Genomic DNA, 22,928 nt, shown 5'->3' on the forward strand with positions numbered 1-22,928 from the left:
AGATTCCCAAATAATCTGAAGGAGAGGGCCAATACAAGATAACGCTTCTTTATCTTATCAAAAACAACATTTGATTCTTCATACCTGGGGTTCCTTGCTTTCTTTGAAGAGTCGGCCATTTCCTTGATGACCTGCATTTCCTGTCATTCCTTTGATCATTGAAGATGTCACTAGAATGATTGTTATCTTCATCAAGAGATGTGTCTCTACCATTCAGACACTCCTTCACATAATGGTCGAACTTATTGCAACCAAGGCATCTGCCTTTCCTTCCATCCTTAGATTTGGACTTCCCAATGAAGTGATCTTTAGGTAGGCCATCAGAAACTTTTGCTGCGCCATTCTGATAATATTCTCTACTTCGACTTCACCTTTGGTGAATTTGAAGAGGGATGAGGAATCCACTGATCCTTTTGTCCTTTCCCAACTGTCTTCGGAGATTTCTCTTTCACTCTTGCTTGGGCATTGTCTTCACCTCACCTCTGATAGCATGTTGATTTTAGGTGTGTTCTATGCTTAGAGCAATTTATTTCAATTTTCACATTTAGCTTAATATCTTTTCCAGATTAGCAATCACATCAACATTAAAGTAAACTGTAGATAGAACATAAACATAAATCGTAGAAGACAAGCCGAGATGAGAGGACACAAGATGTGGCGCTAGCCAGGGACAACCCCCAATGTGGGGAAACCCTTGATCAATTCTTCTTATATGTTCTTCAATAGTTCAGCAGAGAGAGAGAGAAAGATAGTACGTTTACAACAAAAGTCAACACTTTGACTTATCTAGATAAGAGCATAGATCATCTCTAAGAAGATGATACATGAGATCAGTTGAAGACATGCTGCTTCAACTGATTCTCCAAGGTGACTTCTTCACCTATCGTGGTGCTACATTTCGTCATCTTGTTGCACCTCACCGCGCTGCACCATGCTGCACCCATCATCACTATGCTGCATCTCATCACACTTCATTAATCATGACTGTACCCATCATTGTATTGCATTATGTGCCATTGCTGCACCATGTTGCCATACTGACCTACGTGTTGGATGCATCTTGCTTGCTTGTTGTCCCTTGCTTGCTTGTTGTCCCTAGCATGCTTGTTGTCCTTAGCATGCTAGCGTTCCCTTGCATGCTAGTTGTAACATTCCATGTTTGGTGTATTTGATGCTAAGTACCATACAACTGTCCCAATGTTAGTTAGTTGTCCTTTGCATGCTGCTCTCCTTCGGAGACAGATGCTCCAGCAGTTCCCGGCAGTTCCGGTAGTTCCCGACAGTTCTGGCAGTTCCCGACAATTCCGGCAGTTCCTGGCAGTTTCGACAGTTCCGGCAGTTCCCGACAGTTCCGGCTTTTCCCGGTAGTTCCGACAATTCCTGGCAGTTCCAACAATTCTACCTAGTCTTGGCAATTTCGGCTTTTCTGGCAGTTTCGACTGTTCTTGGCAGTTCTAGCTAGCCCCGACAATTCGGGCAGTTCCGGCTTTTCTCGGCAATTCCGGCAGTTCCTGCAATTCCGGCTATTCCCGACAGTTCCGGTAGTTCCAGCAATTCTGGCTATTCCCGGTTGTTCTTGGTAGTTCCGGCTTTTCCTGGCAATTCCGGCAGTTCCAGCAATTTCGGCTATTCCCGGCTGTTCCGGTAGTTCTGACAATTTCGGCAGTTCCGGCAGTTCCCGATTTCTGCCCTCTGGAGTAGGGTAGCATTATCCCTTAAGATCTCTCCTCCTACTAAAACCTAAAGACAAGTAGAGAGGAACAGATCCCAAGTGTGTTTAAATGACTTGAAGGCCACCTCTATTTATACTAAAACGTTGAGCACAAGTGGGGTTTATTTGGTTGCTGGCCGACCCTGACAAATTGTCCCAAAACACAAATAAATTCATATCTCCATGAATACTTATCGAAATCGGATGATCTTTAGATCAATCCTACACCTCTCGATGAGAGGGATCCAAGAAAAATATTAGCTTCCATTAATAAGATGACCCACATGGAGTTTGGCCCTAGTTGTCAATTTTAACAAAAATGCACCAGATTCACTTGGAGAATTTAATTTTCCAGTGTAGCAGCAGTCAGTTGCTCGAGAGTTCGAGCTTCAATGAGGCTGTAGAGATAGTGAGGGGCAAGGCCAATGATCTGGAGGAAGTTTTCCAGTTCCGGAGAGGCAACAGCAAGAGGGCCGAATTATTCCTAGTGGGGCAGTGTAGAGGACTGCGTAGTTGCTTCAGAGAAGCAGTTCGATTTGCTAGAGAGAAATTCGTTCTCAGTTCTAGAGGCCGAGCAGAGGGTCCAGAGTGCTGGAGAGGCGATTTCCTCAGCAGAGACAGGCAAAACAACTTCATTAGAGGCAGGTTGGAGGCTTGACGTCATAGGGTTTGCGCAGAGCAGCGCAGAGGCTGACACAGAGGGTCTAGGAGGTTGAGTTTTCTAAAGGAAATTGTGCCAGGATTGCATGTGGAAGAAGGGTAATTCCCTTAAAATAAATTTCCCTAGATTTTCTTACTGTTTGGATTGCCAATTGGGCATCCATAGATTGTACTCATATTTCATTGCTGCATAATAATAAAACCCTCATTGTTGCACCGATTTTCCCAAGTTGGGTTTTTTTTTTTCGGGGACAGTTGTCCAAAAATAACTGTCATTTTTATTGTGTGTGTTAGTATTTTCTTAGTTTCCAACGCTATTATTTCTGAAGTGTTTGTGAAGGTTGCAATGTGATTTATTTGATATTTTCCATAACAAATAAGTTGTTAAAATAATTAACAATTAGAAAAATAAATTCCAGTTGCTGCAATAGGATTTTAGTTTTGAAATTTTCACATGGTATCAGAGTGTGAGTGATCAACCAAGAAGCTCAGAAGAGAATGAAAGGATTTCGCTGCTCCGTGGGAGCAGCAGGTCGAAATTCTCAAAGGCAACGTAGTATCCAGACAGGCAGGCTGAATTGTTGGGGCAAAAAAATTCGATTTTCAATTGTAGGAGTGCAAAAAAGTCGAATTTCCCTGGATTGTGATTCCAACAGTTAGAGGGAGCAATTGTAGCTCAGATTTTCGCTGAGCATATTCCTGGTTGGACGTAGAGGGTTTTGCAACAATTCTCAATTGCAAAATCAACGTTGGGTGGAAGAGAAAAACACACACAATAGAGGGAAAAATTCTCTTATGGAACTTCGAGTCTCAAAAGTTGTATTTTTCCACCCAGATTGGTAGTAGTAGCGAGCAGATTTGTGCATTCCAGGAGGGGTTGCGAATAGCAGAGCAACAGTCGAGCGTTAGGAAAGAGGGAGTTTTCGACAATTCCAGAGAGGGCCATTGCAGGGCTTAGAGATCAGGATAGGTTGGATGGAGCTTCCAACAATGTCATCTGGAAGGCTAGGATGTCCTTCTTTCTAGATGAATATGGCTTGAAAGCCTACATTGGTAATGTAGTGATAGTTCCTCAGGATTGAGACCAACTCAAGGAATATAGAAAGGAGATGGTTTAGGCAAAGTGGTTGATCCTGGATGGAGTTTGGAACCATATAGTCTCACATATAGCAGCCAATGGAACGGTCAAAAAGATGTGGGATGCTTTCTCCATGCTATACCAGGGTACTTCCGAGCAGCGGAAGATGTTCTTGGAGGTGAAGCTGAGATGCATCAGGATGCAGAAGGGGGAAGGCATAGATTCTTTACTCACTAAGATTCAAGAAGTTCGAGACCAACTTTCAGTTGTTGGGGCAGTGCCTCAACCTTCAGAGCTAGTATGATTAACAATCAATAATGTCTCAGAGGATTGACAAGTCTTCGTCCAAAGTATATTGGGCAGAGACACACTACCAGGATGGGGTAGAGTGTGGGCCGATTTGCAGCAAGAGGAGTTGAGATGAGCTCTGTTGAAGAGCTCCATCTGTGGGAGTAGTAGCAACGGACGTAAGGTGGTGGAGGAGGAGGAGAATGTGGCTCTCTCATCAGAGGGTCGTAGTCAGGGGCAGTGGGAGCAAAGAAAGAAGAAGAAAGACTTGTCAAAGGTCAAGTGCTTCAAGTGTGGTGCGTTCGATCACTATAGCACGCAATGTCCTCCTAGGAAGAAGGACAAGTCAGGGAAGCAGGACCAGCAGACAACATCAACTGAGATCGACAAGTTTTCCTCCAAGTTGGAGGAAGACTTCGCGATGTTGGTAGCCATACCTCCAGGAGTGAGGTAGGGTGACTTGGAGTTGTAGCCCCAAAGAGCTACAAAGACTGGGAAAGGTCCTTAAGGAGTCCAACTCATGGATCATTACCTGGCTACAGGGGCCCACAGTATTCAGTACTTGGATGGATTAGTGTCAGAGGTGTAGTCAGAAATACAGAGTGACAATTACATACTAGTTGCAGTCAGATGCTGGAGAGCGCAGTGCAGAGTTGGCAGTAGTGCAGAGTTAGCAACAACGCAGATTCTTTAGAGACAGTGCAGAGGCTAGTAGCAGTCAAGACTCGAGAGACAGATGCATCATACTAAACAAAGTTGATTCAATATTCTGGATGCTTCTCAGTTGAAGTAGTTGCAGTTTCAACAACAACAGATGAGAGGGAGTTGCAGTGCAGATGCAGAGTTGGTAGCAGTATGGCAGTGCCAACAACAACACGAATGCAACATTAGAGTTGCATAGTAGTTTTTGGGTAGCAGCAATCAGACATCAGCAGAGTGACAGAAGGTGATATAGAGATAGGGTGTTGTAGCAAGATCTGCAACACTAGAACACATTCCTCGCTAAGAGTGAGTGTTAGTTTATATAGCATCGAATGTGTTCTAGCCATGAAATTTGGTGGAGAAGCTAGAATACATGAGATCTCCAAAACCCATAAATCATTTATGGAAATTCCACCTAGAGATGGCTTAGTTAGATTATTAGCCGATTTTTAAATATTTCCTAAGTCTAAACTTAGGGAATATGGCTAATTAATCAGAATTAATTAAGTCAAGGTGAGAATTCTTTAGAAACTCACACGAATTGATCCAGAAATGATTTGAACCATCAATTAAGATTTAATCTTGGCCATTGGAGTCCCAACAGAAAGATATAAGGGATCGATGTGGTGATGGAGAATTCAATTTTCTAGAGTAGCACAGTCAGTTGCCAGAGAGTTTGAGCTTAAGTGAGGCATCAAAGATATTGAGTGGCAGGGATAGTGATCTGGAGGAAGTTTTCCCGATCCGGAGAGGCAGCAAACAAGAGGGCCGAATTATCCCCGGCGAGGCAGTGCAGAGGACTGCACAATTGCTTCAGAGAAGTAGTTCGATTTGCTGGAGAGAAATACGTTCTCAGTTCCAGAGGCCGAGCAGAGTGTCCAGAGTGTCGTAGAGGTGATCTCCTCAGTAGAGATAGGCATAACGACTTCATGAGAGGCAGGTTGGAGGCTTGACGTCATAGGGTCTGTGCAGAGTAGCGCAGAGGCTGACACAGAGTGTCTAGGAGGCCGCGTTTTCTGAAGGAAATTGTACCGGGATTGCTTGTGGAAGAAGGGTAATTCCCTTAACATTATTTTGCCCAGATTTTCTTCTTGTTTGGATTGTTAGTTGGGCATCCATAATTGTACTCAAATTTTCACTGCTGCATAATAATAAAAGCCTCATCGCTACACTAGTTTTCCCAAGTTGGGGTTTTTTCTGGGGACAATTGTCCAAAAATAATGGTGTCATTTTAATTATGTGTCATTTAGTTTTGAATTTTTCACATTGAATAATTGCTTTTGTTGAACAAGGTATGTTGGAACAAGTCTCCATGACTACTCACTCATATTTCAATACAAAGGATAAGCTCCATTCAGTAAGAGCAACTATGGATTGCATAGTGGTGTATTGGGCAACTTGAGCAAAAATCTCATCGCAGTCGATTCCTTCCTTTTGTGAGAAGCCATGAACCACAAACCTTGCCTTGTATTTATCAACACTTCCATCAGCTCCATGTTCAATCTTGTACATCCATGTCAAAGTGACTATGGACTTGTCCTTGGGTCTAATCATCACTTCCTAAACATTGTTCTTCATGATTGACTCATATTCCTCAGCCATAACATCTTTCCAAGCATGATAAAAATTCTAAAATCTGGAAATGACAATATTTTCTGAAAACATAAATTTAGAGATTTCACAACTGCTGAAATTGCAGAAATAAAACACAGCAAAACTATGACAGCCACACACAGGAAATAACACAGTGATTTTTGGTCAATGTGACCCTGGAAAAACCCCCTACAACTCTTGGGGAAAACCAGTTTAAGAGCTCTTCTTTATTTCTGAAAATGCTTTTACAAAGAAACTGAAATACACAGTAAAAATTCCAGCAACCACAAATTACAACTTATCTCGATTTCCGTGCTTGAACTCCACCTCGAAAATCGTGCCAATTAGCAAACAACCAAAACAGAAATTTTCCAGCAATAAAACAACATTAAATGCTATATGGCATGCCTCGAAAAATGTGCCCAGAACTTGTATGGATTGTACGGACCATACAAATTTCAGCAATATGGCTGCCTCGAAATTTGTGCCCTTGCTGTTGTCCCTCTTCCTCGATTTCTGTGTCTTTCTCCTGCTGTATGGTTTTTGCCTTGGGATGCATGCCAATAAATGCTGCTGCCCAGATTTGCTGAAATGTCTTCTTGCTTCTCTCCTTCACTTCTTCACTTCTCATAAATTTTCTCCTTGCTCTCTCTTCTCTCTCTCAAATGCTCATGAAATAATGAATTGATCTTTCTCTCTTCTCTTCTCCTTTTACTCTCTAAATGACCTTTTGGGTTACCCTAAGATCTAATGGCTGAGATTCATTTAGATCTAGGGATGAGAATAAATGTGCATTTAATTCTCACCTTCTATTTTTTAACTCACCCACTTATATAAAGACCCACTTAGCCTTTTATTTCCATAGTCACTTTTTCACTTTTTAATTCTTCTTTGACTTTATTAAAGTCACCTTTAAACTAGAATGTAACTTCACCATCTATAAAGTCACTTTTAAATTAAATTACTTTTACCACTTATAAAGTCACTTTAGGAGAAAAGTACAAATAAATTTGGACACTTTTCCCTAGGCCAAAGATCAAAGCCTTAGGGAACCATTTGTCCTCTGGTACACAAATTTTAACACTCCCTCTTACTGAGGAAAGTGTTCCTCACCACTCCCATCTTGTCTTTGAAGTAGACATGCTTGCTCTGTGGTAAGGCTTTGGTGAAAATGTCCGCTACCTGCTCATTTGTGGAATTGTACTCAAGCTTGATAGCTCCCTTTTGGGCATAGTCTCTAATGAAGTGATACTTGATCTCAATATGCTTTGACCTGTCATGAAAAACTGGATTCTCTGTGAGTTTTATGCAATTCTGATTATCATAGTAAATTACTGAAGGTCTCAATGCTTGACCAAATAGACCAAACAACATCTTGCGAAGCCATATGGCATCACAACTAGCCAAACTGGCAGCTATATACTCTGCCTCAGCTGAGCTCAATGCAACTGACTGTTGTTTCTGGCTGATCCACGACACAACTGCCGATCCCAACCCAAAACAGCACCCGGAAGTACTCTTCTTATCTGAAGCACAACTTGCCCAATTTGAATTGTGTACCTTGTCAGTCTTACTCCATCACCCTGTCTAAAATCCAGACCAAAATCCACAGTCCCCTGCAAGTAACGAAGAATGTGTTTTGCAGCCACCCAGTGCACTCTCCTAGGCTCACACATGAACTAACTCGTAGTGTTAACTGCAAAACATATATCTGGTCGAGTGTTGACCAAATACATCAATTTACCAATCAATTGTCTGTATAGAGTAGGATCCACCAACTCGGAATCAGAACGTGAAGCTTCTTCCAGTTAGTGATGATAGGTGTAGACATGGGTTTGCAGTCCTCCATGTGAAATCTGCTAAGAATATCCACAATGTACTTCCCTTGTCCCAGGAAGAAATGCCCCTCCTCCTGCCACACCTCCAATCCTAGAAAATAATGCATCAAGTCGATATCCTTCATCTCAAACTCTGAAGCAAGATTTCTCTTGCAACCCTCAATGAGTCACTCTGCACCAGTGATGATCAAGTCATCAACATACAACACCATAATGAGAGGCTTCTCACCCACCACAATGAAGTATAGGTTCAGATCAACCTCACTCTTTGTGAAGCCCAACTGCTGCAAGTATGTATCAATTCTTAAGTACCAAGTTCTAGGAGCTTGCTTCAGGCCATAGAGTGCCTTTTTCAATCTGCATACATGGGACTCCTTCCCATGCACCTCAAAGCCCTACGACTGCTCAATATAAACCTCCTCTTGGATGAAGCCATTGAGAAATGCGGTCTTGACATCCATTTGGTGGATTTTCCCACCCATCTCTGCTGCAATCGATATAATGGAGCAAATTGATGTATACTGGGCTATAGAAGCAAAGGTCTCCTCATAGTCAACTCCCTCTACCTGTGAGAATCCTCTTGTCCCAAATCGAGCCTTGAACTTCTTGATGCTGCCATCTACAACATACTTTATCTTGTAGAGCCATCTGGAAGTAACAACTGATTTACCTTCAGGCCTCGACACTACCTTCCAAACATCGTTCTTCATAATAGAAGAATGCTCCTCCATCATGGGCTCTCTCCAGACCTGCTGGCTGGCTACCTCCTCACAACTAGAAGGCTCGGAGTCAACAATGCTTGTTACTAATGCCATGTAACTACAGAACCACTCAAGTGGTTTATTCTCTCTAACTTGTCTCTTTGGCCCAACAACTGATGTGGCCTCGTGCAAGGTATCTTGAAGCCACTTGGGCTTCCTCTTCCCTAAGCATACTTCTCCCACCGGAGTGAAAGAATCCTCATCATCATTAGAAACCTGAACTCTTGAAGGCCTGCCAACTGACCTCATGCCTGAATCTGTGCCTGTAGATGCCGAAGTACCGTGCGAACTGTCCATTAGTGGACTACCCTATGAACTGCTCTGCGGACTGCCTTGCATTCTGCTTGAAGAACCACCCGCCTGAATCTGAGAGCCACTGCTCATTGATGGACCTGACAGTGTAATCGATGTACCTCCTAATCCCTGACCATTAGATCCCTGCGACTGACTTAGCTGCTCCTAAGGGTTTGACGACTTTGGATACTCTAACTGCCTTGACCTCTTGAAAGTTCTCTCCTCCTCGAACTTCACATCTCGCCTGACAACCACTTTCCTCTATTCAGGAATATAAATCCGATAAGCTTTCGAGGTCTCGCTATAACCCACAAAGATGCCCTTGTCTACAATGGGCTCTAGCTTGGTGCTGTTCTCCTTGGGGACATAGGAATATGTAAGGCACCCAAAGATACGAAAGTGCCCAACATCAGGGTTCTTCCTAGAAAAAGCCTCCTTCGGAGTCACATTCCCCAAGGCACGATGTGGACTCCTGTTCTACAAGTACACAACAGCGTTGCAAGCCTTTGCCCACAAAAATAAAGGTAACCCCTGATCATGAAGCATGGCTTTGGCAACCTCTACAATGGATCTATTTTTCCTCTCTGCAACCCCATTCTGCTGGGGGTTGTAAGGCACTGTGAACTCCCTCCTAATGCCTGCCTGAGCACAAAAATAAAAAAACTCACCAAGGGTATACTCCCCTCCATTGTCCGACCTGAGGACCTTGATCTTCCTACTTGTCTGGGTCTCCACAAGAGCTTTGAACTCTTGAAACCACTTGAAGACCTCACTCTTGGTTTGGCAAACTTCCCCATAGCACATCCTCTGCATACATGAAGGTGATCAGAATTGAAATCTGGCACACTAGTCGTGATCTCCTGTAATGTACTCAAGGCCCCATGATACATGTGCCCCATCTTGCGGTGCCAAATCTCAGACAACTCTGAACTACTAGATCTGTTGTCGGTCCTGTCTCGGGTGCTGCTACTAAATGCCATCAGGGGCTGGAATGAGAACTTGTACACCTTGGCATGGCGCACACCAATCACTCTAGCTAAAGAAGTTGGAGTTCCGATAGGATATATAAGCACCTGCCCTCTCTTGAACAACACATCATACCCTCTGTCCTCAAGTGCTGAGACGAATATCAGGTTCTTCTTCATTCCAGGCACATGTAGAACATCTGACACTTTCAAGGGAGGTTTGGGTCCCCTATCAAATGTCATTGTCCCCACACCGACTGCTCTAACCATGCTGTCATCACCAAGTACTACCTCCATATCTGTATCATCCTCTGAAAGCTCTGAGAAGTACTCTCTGACTCCTGTCATGTGGCGGGAAGCACCGCTGTCAACATACTAAATGCTAGAAGATGCTCTGCTAGTAGCGGGAAATGCACACTCCCTCTGAACATGTATGGCAGGTGATGCTGCACTAGTGGCTTCACAAGCTATGAACCCAAACTCCCGAGCAAAGTTCTCTGAGAAACTCTCTATTTCTGCAGAAGCTGCCATGGGTTTGTCTCTCCCTTTCTTGTTCTTCTTCTCCGAACACACAACAACATAGTGTCCCAACTTTTGACAATTCCAACATTTGACTTTGGAATAGTCTTTCTCCTTGTTCTATTACTTGCCTTTACCTTTGCCTTTGCCTCCACTGATGGAAGCTTGCTTCTTTGCTTCGCCCTTCTTGCCTCTTGCTAACAATGCCACATTGTCATCCTCCTCCACTTGTTTGGTTGCCCCAAGATGGTTCTTTCTGATCTCATTTTGAATGCAATCATCCCACAACCTCTCCCAATCGTGAAGGTTTTCCCGTGCAACAATGCCATCCACAAAATTTTCCCAAGTCTTGGGAAGACTATTCAAAGAAATCCTCACCAACTCAGTGGGTGCAATGATCTCACCTAGGGCTGCCAACTCATCTTTCATTGAAGTGATCTTTGTGAGGTATGCTGTAGCACTATTAGCCTTAGCCATTTTAATGGCCTTCAGTTTCTCCTTTAGGAACATTTTTTGTTTTCATTTGAGTTTTGGTAAAGACTGGTCAAGGCTGTGCACATCTCATGTGCATAAGTCTTTCCTCTCGCACGAGGAATGACATGATCTTTGATTCCTTCTAGAATCAATCTTTTTGCCTTAGCATTCTTTTTGTTAAATTCTGCCCACTGTACAAGGTCAGCAGGTACTACTACTGGGTTCTGTGTGGTATTTACCATAATTCCCCAGACTTCTGCGTCCTCAAAGATGCTTTGGATTCTCTCCTTCCATGCACTGTAGTTGTTCTGCCCATCCAACCTGTCTTCTACTCTTAAACCCAAAGACATGTTTCACTCTCCTACCAAACTGAAATTTTCAAATGTGGTAAAGGTTTCTGTATTCTGTGTAAAAATCAACTTGCTGTAATTTTCACTTTGCTGTCCCAAACTGCACTTTTCAGCCAACCAACCTCTGATACCATGAATAAATTTCAACCCTCACTCCGGTTATCAGTTTTCATTATCACTCCTTGTATTTAGTTTTAAATCCAAGCATGATAAAAATTCTAAAATCTGGAAATGACTCTTTTCTGAAAACACAAATTTAGAGATTTCACAACTACTGAAATTGCAGAAATAAAACACAACAAAATTATGATAGCCACACATAGAAAATAACACAGTTATTTTTGGTCAATGTGACCCTGGAAAAGCCCCCTACAACTCTTGGGAAAAACCAGTTTGAGAGCTCTTCTTTATTTCTGAAAATGCTTTTACAGAGAAACTGAAATACACAGTAAAAATTCCAGCAACCACAAATTACAACTTATCTCGATTTCCGTGTTTGAACTCTACCTCGAAAATCATGCCAATCAGCGAACAACCAAAATAGAAATTTTGCAGCAATAAAACAACATTAAATGTTGTACGACCTACCTCAAAAAATGTGCCTAGAACTTGCTGTATGGACTGTACGAATTTCAATAATATGGCTATTTCAAAAATCGTGCGCAAATTTGCCTCGAAATTTGTGCCCTTGTTGCTGTCCCTCTTCCTTGATTTTTGTGGCTTTCTCCTGCTGTACGATTTTGCCTTGGGATGTGTGCCAATAAATGCTGCTACCCAGATTTGCTGAAATGTCTTCTTGCTGCTCTCCTTCACTTCCTCACTGCTCATAAATTTTCTCTTTTCTCTTTTTCTCAAATGCTCATGAAAGAATGAATTGATCTTTCTCTCTTCTCTTCTCCTTTTACTCTCTAAATGACCTTTTGGGTAACCCTAAGATCTAATGGCTGAGATTCATTTAGATCTAGGGATGAGAATAAATGTGCATTTAATTCTCATTTTCTATTTTTTAACTCACCCACTTAAATAAAGACCCACTTAGCCTTTTATTTCCATAGTCACTTTTTCACTTTCTAATTCTTCATTGACTTTAATAAAGTCACCTCTAAATTAGAATGTAACTTTACCACTTATAAAGTCGCTTTTAAATTAGAATGTAACTTTACCACTTATAAAGTCACTTTTAAATTAAATTGACTTTACCACTTATAAAGTCACTTTAGGAGAAAACTACAAATAAATTTGGACACTTTTCCCTAGGCCAAAGATCAAAGCCTTAGGGAACCACTTGTCCTCTGGTTCCCAAATTTTAACAGAGGGCAGCGTCTTCATCAAAGGTAACATCTCTACTTACTACTACATTTCTTTGACTAGGTACATAAATTCGATATGCCTTTGAATCTTCACTATATCCAACAAATACACCTTTCTTCTCAAAGGCTTCCATCTTGTTCCTTTTCTCTTTTGGTACATGAAAATATATAGGACAACCAAAGATTCTAAAATGTGCAACATCAGGTTTCTTTCTAGTGAAGATTTCTTTAGGTATCTTGAAATCCAAGCTTTGATGAGGACTACTATTTTGAACGTACACAATAGTGTTTGCAACTTCTCCCCATAAAAACTTCAGTAGGCCTTGATCATGAATCATGGCATGGGTGGCTTCCATAATTCTATGATTTTGCTCTCGACAACATCATTTTGTTGTGGATTGTATGGAATGGTAAGCTCCCTCTTACTACTTGCCTCTTTGCAAAAATCATTGAATTCATTAGATTCATATTCAGTTCCATTATCAGTTCTAAATGTCTTGATTTTCTTGTCTATATAATTCTCCACTAATGCTTTGAAAGAGCGAAACCATCTAAATACTTCATCCTCCTCCTTCAAGAAATAAATCCATGTTTTGCGAGAGAAGTCACCCACAAATATCACATAGTATAAGTATCCTCCCAAAGAAGTCACCGACAAAGGACCAACCATGTCGGAATGGATCAATTTAAGAATATCAATTGTCTTGCTCTCATTAGAATGGAATGGTTCCTTTGTATGTTTTCCTGCTGCACAACCTTGATAAACTCCTTCATGATTCATATGAAATTCATGCATCCTTGTGACCATGTTTCTTACAATCAGTAAGGCTTTGTAATGTAAATGAGAAAATCTTTGGTGCCATAGCTCACATTGAATAGAGGTGTCATTTGCCAAAGCTCCCAATAGATTTCCACCAACTTGATAAAGACCATCAACCCTAAACCTAAGAATAAAAGCATCTCTAAAGTTCTTATTCCATGCACATACCTTTCCATCAGTGAAGCTACCTTGAAGCCTTTGTCCTCCATTGCAGAAATAGATACCAAATTCTTCTTCAAATCGGGCACATACAAAACATCTTGAAGATGTATGGTTTGACCATAGTTCAAGTGAAGAGTAACAATTCCTATTCCTTTCACGAGATAGGTGTCATTATCTCCAAGAATAATATTTAGATTAGTCTTCCTCTCAACTAAATTTGAGAGAACTTCCTTATATCCAGTGAAATGCCTTGAGGCTCCACTATCAATTAACCATTGATACAAGGTGTCTAGAGGAGAGGCAGTAGATAAAGAAGAAATGGAATAATACTCATCTTGTTTTTCAATAACATTATTTTCATCATACCTGACATTTCTTGTCCCCATGGGAGGTCAATTATTTCCTTCTCGAGCAACGAGAGCATTCCATTTTCCTTTGTAGTTAGACCTGTTGTTTCTTTGATTGTTGTTGTTGTCCCTTGGAGGATTCTTCTTGTGAGGACATTCTCTAGCATAGTGGCCAAACTTGTTGCAATTGAAGCATCTTCCTTTGCCTTTTCCTTTGAATCCCTTCCTAGATCCAAAACCTTGCCTTCTTGAATTTGATGGACCATCATCATTTCTCCTTTTAACATGTGTAGAGAAAGCAGTAGGTTTATTTCCATTAACAGAGTTATCTCTTTCCATCATCCTTATTTTTGGGTATCTCGTCATTATTGAAAATGGTGGTGGCAAATGTATCCCATGGCCTTGTAAGACGTCCAAGTTCAATAAGGGTGAGTTCCCTGTCAGCAGTAACTTCTCGGATGGATAACATCCCTATCAACTTATCATACATTTCCTTGGAAGTTCCCAGATCAGAAATATAAGAGATTAAATGCTTTTGAATGGAGTCAACTAAGATTTTCTTAGCTTTGACCTCTCCTTTTATATGCTTCGTTCTAGCAACTATAGGTGCATTTGAAGGAGGCTCCACCACTTTCCCTTGCACATAATCCAACACTTCATGTTCCTCTAAGGTCAAATGAAGAGTCATCTTCTAGGCATGATAATATTATTTGTCATTGAGCTTATACTCAGTCTTGAAATATGAGTGAGTAGCCATGGAGACTTGTTCCAACAGACCTTTTTCAACAACAACAATTATTTAACAATGATTGTTTCTCTTGTTCCTTGGGCTTGTCTTCACCTGGTTTCTGATACCATGTTAAATTTTATGGTATGTTCTATGATTGGAACAATTATTTCAATGTTTTATTAGCCAATAACAACTTTACTTCAGATTCCAATAGTAATCACATTAAAACTTCAGTATCATTCACTTTAGATCCTTACTGACAGTAATTGTAGATAGAACATCAACAATAAGTATAAGAAGATATGAGATGGTAAGTGAAATGTGTAAAATGAAAAGTTTCAAGCTAAGTTGCACAAAACGCCAAAACGTTTCGGAGTTTCCGAAATGGGTACATCTAGAAACATCACCTCCCAAAAATGGAAACGTCAGCCAAAATGCCATGTATATATATATATATATATATATATATATATATATATATATATAAGTGAATAACACATTATCTTGCAAGAAAAAAGGGAATAAGACCCATAGATGACAATTTAAAAAGAAAAACAAGTCTATATTAACTTTAATAGATGATTACATGATGGTCGAGTTTCGGCTGAGTTTCGACCAAGTTTCGGAGTTTCGGGTACGGGTACGGCCCGAAACGGCAGGTTCTTTGAAGTTTCGTGCAACATAGGTTTCAAGTGCATTTTACTCAAAATACCCAAGAGACATGTTTCTTTGTAAATTGGATCACATATCTTTGTAAATTAAATTCTAGTAAGTTTGCACATTTACATTTTTACCCATATTTGTTAAAGTGTTGAAGAACCCGTAAATAATGGTGGGAAATAACTCCTGGTAAGTATATTTATTTACATATTTTCCTTATCCCATCTTTTACGCAAATACTTTCTTAAATTATGGTGGGTAGTAACTTATGGTAAATATGTTATTTACGTGAGTATGAGCTATTTTCAACGAATGGTCATGTCCTTAGAGACATGACTCTTCAACACTAATTATTAGTTAATTATTCATTATATGTGATAGTTATTATTTATAGCTATTTATATTATTTTTATATATGTTATATATTTTATTCATAAAAGGCTTCTAGGAAGGGGACTTAGTCCCTAGTTGCACTCTTTAACAAGGTGTCCTTGATGGCTAGTTAGATTTGCCAACAACTAGTTCATTTGACCCTTTTTTGCTTGTAGTAAACTTGAGTTAGCCCACAAACCTCTAGATATCCAACAACTTAGTGAATTTGAGCCATCTAACACCTGGGTATGTTGAAATATCCTCTGATCTGAACTGGGTATCATTCCAAATCTTTATCGCCTACCTAGCATTGCGACATCATCATTGTTCTTGCCGTGTCATTTGCCCACTTTGTTGGTTCGCTAATGCCCCAAGGAATTGGGAAAATCTAACACTTTTGTTTTGTTCCCCTTTCTTTATAGACGATGTTTGATGTAATGCTTGTATCATACTATTGAACGCTGACCTTGTTTTGTCACTTGAAAACCTGTTTAACCAACTTTGACTAAGATGTAACTAGTCACTGCCTTCTCTGAATAGAAAAATTCAACTTGGCATGGGCTCCTCTCGTCAATGCGAGCAAAGTGAGTCCAAGTTGACTTTTTTGTTGAAGAAAGTGTAACTAGGTTCGGTCTTCATAATGACTTCATATTTGTAAATGACGAAATAAAAGAAATAAAATTATTTTTGTATACCTTGCTGCATGGGTTTCATGAGCAAGAGGTTTATTTGTTAGTGGCGCCCATTGAGAGCCTTAGGATTTAGTTTAAGTCAAAGAGTCAATGTCATGTATGAAGAAGTTCTTCTTGAGCCTATGTTTAATGTATTCAAGTCTATAGAAATATGTAGAAGCCCTCCAAAGACAAGCACAATCCCTCTTGAAGAAGTCGTCCGACAAATGAATTAAATACATTCATGTCGGCTCACTTGAAATGACACATCTCTTCATGAATACAAGTCGGCTTATTATGGAGATGAAACCACTATAAATACCCAGCTAGGGTCTGCGCAAAAGTACAAAACAGAACTCAGATTATCTGTGATTTTTGGATGGGTACAGGAAGTACAGAATTTCGGATGAGTACAGGGGTACAATACTTCGGATGGGTACAGACCAATATCTCTGTAATTTTCAGATGGGTACAGTAGAGTACAAAACTCAGATGTCTACGTAACCTCGATGGGTAATTACAGACTTTGCAATCTTAGAATTCAGACACACATCTCTGTGATCTTCGGATGGGTACCACAATCTTAATGATTACAATCTCGGCCTCCTTATAGTCTCGATGATACCATTACATGATCACTGAAGCAGCGTTACAGTCTCAACATGTTTGTGAAGAGGAGGATCTTGGGGAGATAGTATATATCTCGGCATAGAAGTAATCATATAGACATAGTCATGATCTTGGTGTATCTAGCTGCATGTATATACATATCTCAGTATAAGGTCTCGTTGTTAAGATAAAAGATCTCCATGCAAGTGCAATAGTGTTGCAACAATAATGATCTCAGTGATGCCAACAGTAATGAAGATCTCGGTGATTCAATAGTGATAACCTTAGTGTTGCAACAATGATGATGATCTCAGCAATGACAAGAAGAGATTGGTGTCTTGGTCATGGAGTGGCTTAATAGGTCAAGGGTCATGGTCTTGGTATTCTTCAATTAGAATCTCTCTAAGAAGAATTTCGTGTTGGTTTTCCTCTCAAAGAGTGAGAGGTTTTGGCCCTGGCAAAAAGCCAACATCTTGTGTTCTTGTCTATTTTGTTTTGATAGTTATTTGATGAACTAAGAAGATACACTCTAATAATATCAAGAAAATATTGTGCCAATAAGCAAAAGTTAAAATATGTCACAAATAGTTATTATGGCAAGAAGAATCTTACTAACCCAATTTTCCCTAGATTCTTCAACATTTTTTGACCATCGAGACCACTTTGCATTAGGAATCATGAACTGCCTCGAGAACTGTGAAAGCTTTCAAAATGTGATTGCCATTCATGGGGGTTGTCTGAGGGATACTGCACCAAGGCCAAGACCACCTATAGATTCTATAGATTGTAGTCATGTGGGAAGACATAGGTGCACCTTGATGTGGGCTGGATTGACTCATACACTAGTGATCACCCCTACAAAAGTGGGCTCCCATAAAACCATGAGTCGTCAAGTAAAGGGTGCTTACAATGGCTGTGAAATATGCTGCAATTTTTTTTTAATATGTACCTTGTTGACATGAGGTGTCACACTTCCTATGGTGGAAATTTCAGCGTAACATTTAGAAGAATCTACCGAATAGTGTCACTTGCAAATTCTTCTCTTTGTTATGGTTGCTGCTTTCTAATCTGAAGGGGTGCCCCCTAGACTTGCATGCATTGCTGTCTCTGTAGCTCTGCAAAATAGACACTTGAAACAACACATAAAAATTCCTTCGAGATGCAACCGAGTTGCCAAAGGGTTTATGAAAATAATTTGTAAACAATGGTGGAATTACCTTCAATGTTAGCTTTAAGTAATGAAAGAAGATTAGGAAGAAAAATGCTTTAGATGGTACATCTATTACCAATGTAAGGTCAAAATAACTTCTAAAACATTTCACAAGAAACATCAAAATACCAACAAATTCCAAGAACTAGATAAGAGCATAGAAAAACTTTATTTTGCATAAACTGGAAGGCTGATGGCACCAAATAGATAGATACAAAACTTGTATAATAATGTTTCATGCACATGAATGTGGAAGCTAGATGAGAGAAAGAGAGAAAATGAGAGAGAGTATGTTGCTATTGAAGAAGATTCAACCTTGAGACCTTAGTGTCCCCTCCTTTTATTGATTTCTCTAATATACATTAGGAAGGATTGAGGTCGAATTAGCCATGCGTAGAAGCTCATGCACATTGATTAGTCTGAGTTAGAGTAGCTTGCAATATAACTCAAACTACCAAGCTACCTCTAGTCCAAGTGAGGATGGGCTTTACTAATTTAGATGAGTAATTGCAAGTCTCCAAGTGCTTGAGTTGCCATGAGACAAAGTGGCCTTGAGTGTAGTTCAAGTGGAGTCTCCTTAATTTGAGTGGGGATAAACTAGATGAGAAGCTGGAGTACAGGTGTTAATGCGCATTAGTTTGATTAGGAGTCTTACTCAGTTGAGTGGTAGCGAACTGAAGAGAAAGCCAAGTGCTTGGGTGATGTTGAAATCTTCTTGAGTGTAACTAAACATCCGAGTGAAGAAATCTTTAGCTGACTGGAGGGAAAAGTGAACTAGTTGACCCATTTGCTTTGCTGACTAGAAAAGAAGGTGGAGTGAGGTCTTGATATGCTTTAGTCCTCTTAGAGTAACTGCCTCATGTGCATTGATCCAATTGTGTGGCACTGAAGTAAACTAAGGATGAAGTGGAGAGAGAAAAGTTGTGCACACTAGCATCAAGTGGGATTATCTTTGAGTTGAGTGACCATGAACTAGAGAGAGGATCCATGTGCATTAGTTCTCTTTGAGATGCGTTTGAGTTGGACTAATGGTTAACCATGATGAGGTGGCAAAGTGCTTAGTTAAGTGAAGATAATCTTAGTTGGAACCGAGGTGAAGTGAGAGACTCGTGCACACTAGTGGAGTCAAGATAAATTTGACTATAACTGAAGACAAATTGACATAAATTGTTCCTTACTCCATTCGACTAAGAAGGACACCTCAATTAACTGATTTAAGCATCTAGTTAACTTACTCTGATACCACATCACTTCCCTATCCATGCAAGTGACTTAGTTACCACTAGCTTAACCCAAGCATGTGCTTTGATGACTCAAGAACTCCAGTTAACTCAAGTGTTTTCCACATCACTACTAACTCATGTATATATGTAGATCTTGACATTTGTTCATCACAGAAGTTGTCTCATATCACAACTAGAAGTTGCCACATGTTATCAATTGAGATGGCCACATGTTGCCCTACTATAAATGAACATGCTAAAAATAGTAGTTCTTCTAAAAAATATGAAAAAATAGAAAATATCCAGAACTATTAGGGGAACCTTGATAAATATAGCATGCTTAAAAATAGGAATATATAAAAATAAAAGTTCCTCACATACACACGAAACTATGCTAATTGGACGTGATTTTTAGTAAGAAGTTCGAATATGTAGTTTGAACCGACATCCAACCCTTGCTAAAAATAGCAATGTCTCGCATGTAGCCCAAAAATAGCTCATCAAAATTGTGAGCTTGCAAGATCTCAAATATGCCATCATCTTTGACATGGAAGTTTTTGAACCCTTTCTCTTGAAATGTAGGAATACTACCAAAAATAGTAACTCTCTCCAATTTTGATGAAAAACCTATGCAAAATCTGAGTTTGAATCAGGTTGACATCAGTGAACGAATCCTATACTTGAACTTTATGGGGATTCATGCAAAGTTATCTCTAGAAATACCTCTTAGTATGACCTTGATGAAATGTGTTTCTTGTTAACCCTCCATATTTGCAAAGTGGACAAACTTGAGAGTTAGCACTACTCCATTGATATTTTAGAGTTATATGTAAAGATCATTCCTTTATGGATTTTCTCAAGTCTATTTTCACCTATAGATGGTAGTTATGGAAAAGAAAAGGTAGGATTAATGGAAGAGGAAACACTTGAAAGGGATATACTCAACATCTTATTAGGTGGGATAATTAGTAACCAATAATATATTCTCCGAAGGCAGTGCTCAAATCAATTTTTCTGGGTAGTTTTTATCATTATTATCGTATAACAACCACATTGGTTGAGAAAAAAATTGATATAGACCAATAACTACATGCATGATGAATTGTAAATGGTGACAACTATAGTTGAGTGCACCTTGTTGACATTGTTTGAATACCGATCCCTATATCTAACAGGTGTATGCTAAGAACACATATCCAACATGCGTTAAGAGCAATCACATCTCCGCTATTTACGATTTCTTTCCACACGAATACCCTTGTATGCTCATTGGAAAATAGATGCAACACCTCTCAATGGAACTATGGCCTAATAGTTTTTTAATGAGGTTTCACATCTATTTAAATGCTTGTATCATCTACCTTCATTTCCATCAATGATTGGACAATGATGGAGTAGAGAGGTAAATTAGTGTTTTCAAGCTATCTATATATCTTCATTTCAAATAGATATATATTAGATTTGCACAAACATGTCTTTTGAAATCTTTTATTTTGGAAGGACCATAGGCCCTTAAGTTTATTAGAACCATAACTCGTTATCATATGTAACGATCTAATTTTCTAAAAATTCATAATTAAATTATGCCTCAATAAAATTTTAATTATAAATATGTAGAAAATTAGATTTACATATGGTGTCAGAGCTATGTTTTATCCCTAAAGGCGTATGGGCCTTCCTTAATAAGAGATTTGAAAAGACATGTTTGTACAGATCTAACGTAGATTTATGTGCATATAGAAATCTACTTTGGATATATATACATGTATATAAATTTGATATATATATATATAGAGAGAGAGAGAGAGAATGACAACACAAATCTATCTCCCTAGTCTAGTCACTGATGTAAGTGAAGGTAGATGCTACGAGCATTTTTTTATATGTGAAATTTCATTAAAAAACTAAAGAAAACTCTTAGGCTATAATTCCATTGAGGGGATTGCGTCTATTTTGTTAAACTCACATAAAAAATAGATCAAAATTAGATAAACATGTGATGCATTCTATTCACAAGATGTACATATACATACATTTTTCATTGACCTTTGGTTTTCGTCTTCTAAGAGGTCTCTTGGATTTCTATGACAGTTGGCCTTCACTTGAGGCTTTTTTCCTTCCATTCAAGTGAATGAGCCAAATACACATAACCTAAAGGATTATGTTTCCAACATTCCCCCCTTTAATTTGAAGGGGTGTATATGGGTCCAAGAAGAGAGATGAAATACAAATTTGTATGGCAGTGAATGGTTGGATGTGCTCTATGAAAAGGTGGTTTAAGGAAGATCACAAACCAAATGAGATAGCAGAACTCGAAGTTTCTACCGGTGGTGGTTTAAGTCTGATCACCAACTCTAGAACATGGCTTGAAGCAGTATTTGGAACATTTCCAAATTTGGCTAGAAGCTGAAGACTTCTACATAGTGGAAGCGTTCCCTGATGAGATGGATAATAGAAGTCAAAGTCTTTTGTGGGTGGTGGTTTAAGGTTGGTCACCAACCAAATCATGCTCATGGAACATGAATTTGTCTTTGCTTCCAACTGTGACTTTGGCACTGGCTGACTCTGGCTCTAGGCTCTAGCAGCTGGTTCTAGTTCAGGTTGTGGCTTAGGCACGCTTGCTATATATTTGAAGCTTGTAGCTGACTATCAATTCCCCTCCTATTAGATGCAAGGCGAGAAGATGAAGATATCTCTATTACAAGACGTGTCAATACTCGAGAACGAATTGTGGTATGTCCGATACATCTTCTTGGCTGTTGAAGACCATTGCCAAGAAGCCATCCATCCGAGGTGAATCTTTGCTCTTTCAGGAGTCTTATGTCTGGAACATCTATTTGAATGATGAGTATTTTTCCACAATGATCACAAGGGTGAAGATCAAAACACTAATCTTTCACATGGCCATCCCAATCGCAATTTTGGCATTTTAAAATATGGAGTGGCTGTGGAAGATGAGCAAAATGTGGAGTAGGTGAAGATGAAACATCATGAAGAAACCCAACACTATGAAGCTTCATGGGTTTAGAGTAGTCTGGAATGTGAAAGGACACATCCTTGTCATATCCACGACTGAATTTCTTCTCGTTGCTAATAAGTTCTTCCCAAGTAAATTTGCTCTTGAAATGGCCTCATTGATTTGATCAAGTGTTGGCTGTTGATGGGAGTGTTTCTCTAACTCAAGAAGAGAATTGTTTTGAACAAGAACCAATTCAAAATGATGACCCTTTTGCTGTAGTTCATCTCGCTAAAGCTGTGATTCAAGTTGAAGAAACTAACTCTTGTCCTGTGCTTCTTGTAAATAGATTCGAATATCATTGAGAATGGCTTTGTTGATTTTGAATGTATCATGAATAGTAGAGACTATTAGAGTGTTCAATAACTCTAATAATCCATTAGTTTTGACCATTTTCTCAATCATTCAAATTCAACAAATGAAGTGTGTCAACTTTAACTAAAAAATGCACCCTTAAACATACAAAATATAGAAGCAGTTCAAGTAAAGGTACAAAATGATTATTTGCAAGTTTATAATGCACCTCCATTTTGTATTACTTTAAGAGCAATAACTTGTTGAGTTT

At 39.5% G+C, this 22,928-nt stretch overlaps 1 protein-coding gene across 2 annotated transcripts in view; it reads left to right on the plus strand.

Moving 5' to 3' along the window:
- LOC149167505 (uncharacterized) overlaps positions 1-22,928 on the plus strand; it is a 310,037-nt gene that overhangs the window by 155,938 nt on the left and 131,171 nt on the right. The gene's annotated exons all lie outside the window — the stretch shown is intronic.

This window comes from Pinus tabuliformis, chromosome 5_1, assembly GCF_031772625.1.
Source record: "Pinus tabuliformis cultivar Carrire ecotype Pingquan chromosome 5_1, CPIR1, whole genome shotgun sequence".
Lineage (NCBI taxonomy): Eukaryota > Viridiplantae > Streptophyta > Pinopsida > Pinales > Pinaceae > Pinus > Pinus tabuliformis.